The sequence below is a fragment of the Falco peregrinus genome, chromosome 2 (assembly GCF_023634155.1).
Source record: "Falco peregrinus isolate bFalPer1 chromosome 2, bFalPer1.pri, whole genome shotgun sequence".
NCBI lineage: Eukaryota > Metazoa > Chordata > Aves > Falconiformes > Falconidae > Falco > Falco peregrinus.
In genome coordinates this window covers 71,165,134-71,172,659 of record NC_073722.1, presented here as the reverse complement: position 1 = coordinate 71,172,659, position 7,526 = coordinate 71,165,134, and positions in this window count along the sequence as shown.

Here is a 7,526-nt window from a genome sequence, read left to right as displayed (position 1 = left end):
CGCCCTCCTGTGAATCCTTCCCTTTGCAGCATGCACCAACTTCATCCTCCAGTGTTGCCTTCATGGATGTTCTCAGTTAATAAATTGCTCATCCTGGTAAGGAGGCAGGGTAAATTTGGGGCAAAAAAAACCCTGGGGGATCAGGCCCAGTCAGCACGGGCTTATGAAAGGCAGGTCCTGCTTGACTAACCTGATCTCCTTCTATGACAAGGTGACCTGCTTAGTGGATGAGGGAAAGCCTGTGGATGTTGTCTACCTGGACTTTAGTAAAACCTTTGACACCATTTCCCCCAGCATTCTCCTGGAGAAACTGGCAGCTCATGGCTTGGATGGTTGGACTCTGGGTAAAAAACTGCCTGGATGGCCAAGTCCAAAGCGTGATGGTGAATAGAGTTAAATCCAGTTGGTGACCGGTCACAGGTGGTGTTCCCCAGGGCTCAGTATTGGGGCCACTCCTGTTTAATATCTTTATTAATGATCTGGACAAGGGGATCATGTGCACCCTCGGTAAATTTGCAGATGATGCCAAGCTGGGCAGGAGTGTTGATCTGCTTGAGGGCAGGAAGGCTCTGCAGAGGGGTCTGGACAGGCTGGACCAATGGGCTAAAGCCAGCCATATGAGGTTCAACAAGGAGAAGTGCCAGGTCCTGCACTTGGGTCACAACCACCCCACACAACGCTACAGGCTCGGGGAGAGTGGCTAGGAAGCTGCCTGGCAGAAAAGGACCTGGGGGTGCTGGTCAAAAGTTGGTTGAACATGAGCCAGCAGTGTGGCCAAGAAGGCCAATAGCATCCTGGCTTGTATCCAAAACTCTGTGGCCAGCAGGACTAGGGAAGTGATTGTCCCCCTGTACTCAGCGCTGGTGAGGCTGCACCTTGAATCCTGTGTTCAGTTTCGGGCCCCTCACTGCAAGAGGGACACTGAGGTGCTGGAGTGTGCCCAGAGAAGGGCAACAAAGCTGCTGAAGGGTGTGGAGCACAAGTCTTATGAGGAGCAGCTGAGGGAACTGGGGTGGTTTAGCCTGGAGAAAAGGAAGCTCAGGGGAGACCTTCCCACTCTGTACAACTACCTGAAAGGAGGTTGTAGCGAGGTGTGTGTCAGTCTCTTCTCCCAGGTAGCAAGCAATAGGACAAGAGGAAATGGCCTCAAGTTGTGCCAAGGGAGGTTCAGATTGGATGTTAGGCAAAATTTCTTCACTGAAAGTGAAACATTGTGGTCAAGAATTAGAATAGGCTGCCTAGGGAAGTGGTTGAGTCACCGTCCCTAGAGGTGTTTAAAAGACACATAGATGTGGTGCTTAGGGACATGGTTTAGTGATGGTCTTGGCAGTGCTAGGTTAAATGTTGGACTCAACGATCTTAAAGGTCTTTTCTAACCTAACCAAGTCTATGATTCTATATTAGTTTGTGCCTGCAGGGTAGCATGTAGCACAGAGATAGCTGAGCTAGCTTTAAATGGGCTAGCGGGGATGCTGGCAATTTGTTCATCTGCAAAAGCAGAAAGGTTACGTTGGGCTGGGATATTTTGCCTTTAGGTGTGCTTGTGTGAGCATTTTTTGTCTCATCACCGCATCACAGTCCCCTCTGCAACAGTGAAGAACCTCATGGGCCAAACCTGAGAACGTGCTCCTCAACAGAGACATTTTGTTTGTTTTAGCATTTGCAATGTGAACAAGGAAAAAAAAAAAAGCCTAGATTTTTTCACAAAAGCTGCTTCTCACCTGCTGCTCTGTGCTTTACAAGATTGGAAAAATGAAACTTTATCTGAGTTTTTCCCTTGAAAAATACGTATTTTCATTCCTGTTTCCTGACCTCACCAGGACTAGGCACAGATGGGAGAAAAAGCTTCTACAATAAGACTTTTTCTCAAACCTTAAAAAACAGAAAACAAACCCAAAACCAACAGCAACCTCTCCAACACCCTAAATCCAAAATCATCTGATACAAAACAAACAGGCAACAGGCAACATGGCCTTAGAAATCTCCCAGTCTAATTTTTAAGGCTGAAAAGACTCCAGGGAGACTCCCTCACTTTAGTGGTTTTCTGGCCAAATGTTGATGTTCGCTGATCTGTAATTCATCCCACTTCATGCCAGGAACTTGGTCGAGCTGCTCCGATACGAAGCATAGGCTCCTTGTACGGCTAGCAGAGAGGGAATTCACCTAAAGTCCCAGCTGTTCTGTCATTAGCCTACAGTCAAGTCAGCTTCTTACTTCAGCCGAGTCACTTTGGTGCATAAAGGCATGTAGCACAAACTTCCCCATCTAGCTGTAACATAACTGCCTTGCCTCCCATTTACAAGGAAAAGTAGGTGGGGTTTTCCAGAGGGACTGCTGCCCTAAGTCTTTTTTTAAGCAATCAGAGAGGTACGTGATGTACTAGGAAGCCACTGCTGGGTTTCAGTAAAAAGATCTGCTAGATGGGTAGCTCCACCTGAACTGGGATCAGTGGTCTCACCAAGCCTGTGTAGTTAAAGAGGAAGCAACCAAAAACCAGTTTGTGCTTTGGGCTGGCTTTGTGAATGGTGTCAAACCATTCAAGTGGATTTGTATGGAAAAAAAGTAATTATATATAAGCTTAGCGCCTGACACCTCAAACAGCGCTGCAGGGATATATTTAGCTTGAATGAACTCCTGAGCCTTGGTTCAAATGCGTTCAACTAGTGCATGCTCATCTCCATGCTGGAAAAAGCTGAGGCGCCAAGGTCTTATTCTGGTACACCAGCAGTCTAAGGCAGTTGACTTTCCATGCAGTAAGTCATATGAAATCAATATAAAGCAGGCAGAGAACACTGAACAACAATTTTATATCACTGGCTGGTAAAAGGAAGCACATGCTGATCTTTTTGGTCAAATCACTGCTCTAAGCTGAAACCTCCATATCTCGCCCTGTGAGTATGTTGAAGAGGGTGGGCACTTAAAGTGATCCAGACTAAAGTCAAGCACCACTTGATGATAAAGCCCTAGTTAACACATATCCTGTTTGGGCTGTACAGTTGTTTTTAGTGATCAGATACAGCAAAAAAACAATTACGGGGATATGATGGCAACCTGAGAAGAGCTGTGCAGTGACAGAGAGAGTATAGCCCTTAGATCAAGCTGAGCAGACCAATGCCGATCTCTAAGGTACGCGGCGAGGCTCTCAAGTTACATGATTTAGTCTGTTGCTTACCAGGAGCAATATAACTAATCACGTATGTTGAGGGGAAAGGCACGATTTATCAGATCCTAACCCAGAGGTTCATGTTCTCTCTCTTTACCTAGAAAAGATGGTCATCCAAGGTTATGGGAGAAGTAGCTAAGAGATCAGCATGCAAAAACTTCCATGGCAGCTGCCTTCGTCTGTTAGGCAGGCTTTTCCACCTCAGAGCAGATGGCTTTGAAGTTGGCACAAAAGCCAAACAGACAAGACATAGATACATGTACAAAAGCTTTCTCACCCCCACATGTATTAATGCCCTCGGAAGACAAGTCACATTGGGCTTTCACAGAAAGGTCTCTGTGTATGAGTGTGGAGGAAGTTCATTACGTTCTCCTTTTTAACAAATTAGTTTGGTTCTCAAGCTTTGTTACTCAGGAAATGCCCAGCTAGCTGAAAATTCAATACTGTCACGGTATGCTGCTGCAAGGCATGAAGACATGTTTGTCCTTTACTACATTCTGCACAGGTTTTATTTTCAGATACCATGTTTACAAGTTTATGTGCTGGAAGTAGTGAACAAATACTTAGTAAGAACATATTTAAAATGTACCTGTGTTAAAAGAGCATCTCAAAAAGGAAAACACTGAAAATTCAAGAAATAGCTTTTTCTTTTGTGCTTATCGGAGGATGCTATAGTATATGACTTAAGTCAAATACTGTGGCTTTGTTTTAGGGACACACATCTACACACAACTCATTAGCAATAAGAAAAGTCAGCAGCACTATTAATGTTCCTGATGATGCTTTACAAAATTTTCTGAAATTGTATAACCTTGCTGCTGTTCCTGTGCAGAGTGTTTTCCTGGATATGAGTATTAATAATCTCTGAGAGAATAAGGCTATAATTTCCTGATGGATCAGATGACCTACCAGAATACGGATTATCTGATCTTCTTTAATGCAAAGTGGTTGTCAGTACTTTATGGCTGTAGCATCTGGTCAGCAAGGCAGAGCAGAAGAGCTGAGTTGTTAATAAAAATTAACATTTAAAATAACATACAGTTGGCTGCAGGCACAGAAGTGAAACACACAGGGAGAAGGCAACATCCTTTTAACAAAAAGTTTGTCTGATTTTTTTATTTGCAAAACTAGAGAAATAAAACTAGGTCCTAGGCTCATATCTGGGTACTTCCCATTGATCAGGTGCCCCTGACATCAGTGTAAGGTGAACCTTTGACCAGAGGAGTGGATAGCCTGTTGACTTCACAGCGTATCTCCAGTTTTACACCAGCATGAAAGCAGAATCAAAGGCTCACTCCACCTGCCAAACAACCTGCAGCACTGCTCCAGCACTTTCACCAGGCACAAGATGGAGACTTCCTCCCAGCTGGACATTATCTAACCTCCTTAAAGCAGAAGAGGATTTCAAGTTTCTAAACAAAAGAGTGTGGCAATGTACCAAGCTGGTTTTGATTTGATCAGGTAGCATTTTAACAGCTCTCCTCATCCTGATTTTAAGTGCAGCGTACCATAGCAATCTTCCCTTGTCAGCTGGACAGGACTAGAACACTTCCCAGTAGAAAACAGGAAGGTGAAGTTAAACATCTGAATTTTTTTGCCTTAAGAACCTGGTATCTTCCACAGACACTTTATTATGTTTTGTCACATTAATGCTGACATAAGCATTAAGACAAGGATGTGATAGCTGCACTGTCTAGTTATAGAGGCACTGTATAAAGATCAACAGATGTTTTAAGAACAGCCATCAGAACAGCCATGTACTCCAATGGTTACTTGCAAAAATTTCAATGAAAGAAGCTGGAGCATTAGAAAGAACTATAATGCAGAAACCCAAAAATAAAAGCCCTGAATTGCTGAGGTTTTCTAGAGGATCCACCAGTCATTAAGCTAATTGTTGTTCCAGTATGACTGTTGCTGGCTGCTTCCAGCTTTGATCAGTATCGATTTAAAACGTGGAAGTGTGGAAAAAGCAAGACAAAGGTCATGATGCTGTCAATAATTCACAACACCACCTCAGACAATATACATGTTAAATTCTTGGCACTAGATTAAAAGTTAATTGTATTCCAAATCCCAACACTTAAAATTCAAAATTAATTAAATTTTTTAAAACAGTGTAGCTAGATGTACTGTTTTGGAGCCTCTATTGGTCACTCTCAAATTCTGCTATTAAATCACAGTTAATATTTTAGTAAAAGCTGACACTGAAAAATAACCCACATATCAAGACAGAACACCGACTCTGCCACTGTTGTGGCAAAGTTACAAAGCAGCTGTGGGGTTTTGCTTAAGCACAAAGTAGAAATACAAAGTATACCTTTCAAAATAAGGCATTTTTTGGTGAGAGTCTGACTGCAAAATACTCCCAAAGCAAGTTTTGGCTAAGTCAGTATAGAAGTGTAATTGTTTGTTTTATCTTTGAAGTTGGGTTTATTTTACCCAGTCCTGTTTAGTATCTACAGGTGCTGAAGACACCTAATTTTCAGGGTGAACTGTCTAAGCAGTAAGTTATTTCAGAGTGCTTTAATCTGCAGGATAAGTATATGTACCATGTTTGCACAAAAGCATCAGCATTGCAGGCTGAGCAGTCATCAGGCATCTACAGGGTCAAAGTTTTTTCATAGCAACTGGGAGCAAAGAGTGAAAATGAACATCATTATCACCGCTAATGAAGGATGAAGAGCTCAAGCAAGCCATGCAGTACAGCCATCAGGAAGGATGTAAAAAATTGGCTAATAAAATCTCGTAAGTGTGAAGTTCATGTGACCTTTCTATATGGAAAGTGAGATCTCCACAGAGAGTGTGCTCTCAGAGCTGCCAGATGGGAGGAAATATCCAGTACAATACCTTCCCTGCTCTCAGTTTAGCATGTGGAGCAGAACAGAGTCTGTGCTTTCGCTAATCTCTCATTACATCTGAGGAGCAGCACAGATAACCATCAGGGAGAATATTCTGACCTTCATTAGACATTCGCAGAACCCTGAGCTAGGAGCAACTCACTTTACCAGAATCTTGATAAAATTAACCTCCTGCACTTGAAGGCAGCCTAGAACAAGATACCTAATTTCAGAATTTCAAGATTTAATTTGAAACACCTCCTAGGACTCGGGTCAGGAGTGGAATATGAGAAGAATTTTACTGCCAAACTAAAGGGACCCAACTAAAATCCTGGCTCCAAATAGCTCTGGGTTCTGTGATGCCCAAAATGCAGACTTGGCTTTTTGCAAAACACCACATAGGATTTTCTGTTCCTTTTTTGTCAACACCTATTATTATAGGTGTTATATAGGTTATCCACAGGTTATTTACCTGTATGGCAACACATCAAACCCATGTACTATCTCTGCACGTGAGATGAACCACTGGCAAGTTAGCAGACCTCCAAAATTAAGCATCTTAGCTGTTTTAAGCAGAACAGGTGCCTTGCTGTAGCTGTCCTTGCTCATACTGTGGTCCCTGCCAAAGGGTCCATTCAGGACAGGGTTCCAGCTGCACGAGGTGCTGTAAAATCAGCGTCCAAACCTCCCTCACAGAAGAGCTATAGCAAAAGCTTCGAGGGGCTAAAATGGAGGCAGCAAGGAGAGAAAGTGATCAGAGTAAACCTGGCACATGTCCTGCTAGACTGCAGATATCAAACAGGCAGCTCTGAGGACATTGCATTTTAAATTTGGCTTTAACTTATCTGACCCAGTTCCTCCCTTTGAAATTTTCAGTTAAGTCTATAAGAAAAAAGAAACATAGTTTTGTTTAAGCCATTGGAAGTAAATAAACCTATTCTGCTGGTTTGAGCAGCAGACCGCAATAACTTATATTATGTTCAGGCAAAACACAATTTTCTCAGATTCTGAAGCTTTCTGCACATTTCCATGATCAAAAATTTCATCCAGAAAACCCCATCTGCATCTATAAACAGTAGCAGGACCTGTTCTGGTATGAACACCAGCAGGCACAGGAACAGGGGAACTGCCTGTGCACCTCCAGCAGTGGGGCAGTTAGCACAGTTACCACTGGTTGTGGATTTTGATGAAGACTGTGAGCATGGCTGGTCTTGTTCTCTCACCTGAACACAGCCAGGCTGTACTTGGGTCCTTTGTGTGGTCTGCTCATGCAGCGGCACAGAGCAGAGGCACATGAAACATTTCTAGATAAGAAGGCCCCTCCCAGTGGAGCTTCATCAACCTTCATCAACCAGTCACTATCCTCCTGCTGTGCTGGTGCTAAATTAGAGTCCTTTGCTCGATTGCTTTAAAACTTTCCATACAGTACAAAAAGACAGAGGGCACCGTTTCCCACTGAGGGATTAAAAGTGACCTCTGCCCAAAAGCTCAGGTACTTTTGCCTACAATGAGGCAAAGCGGGGCTC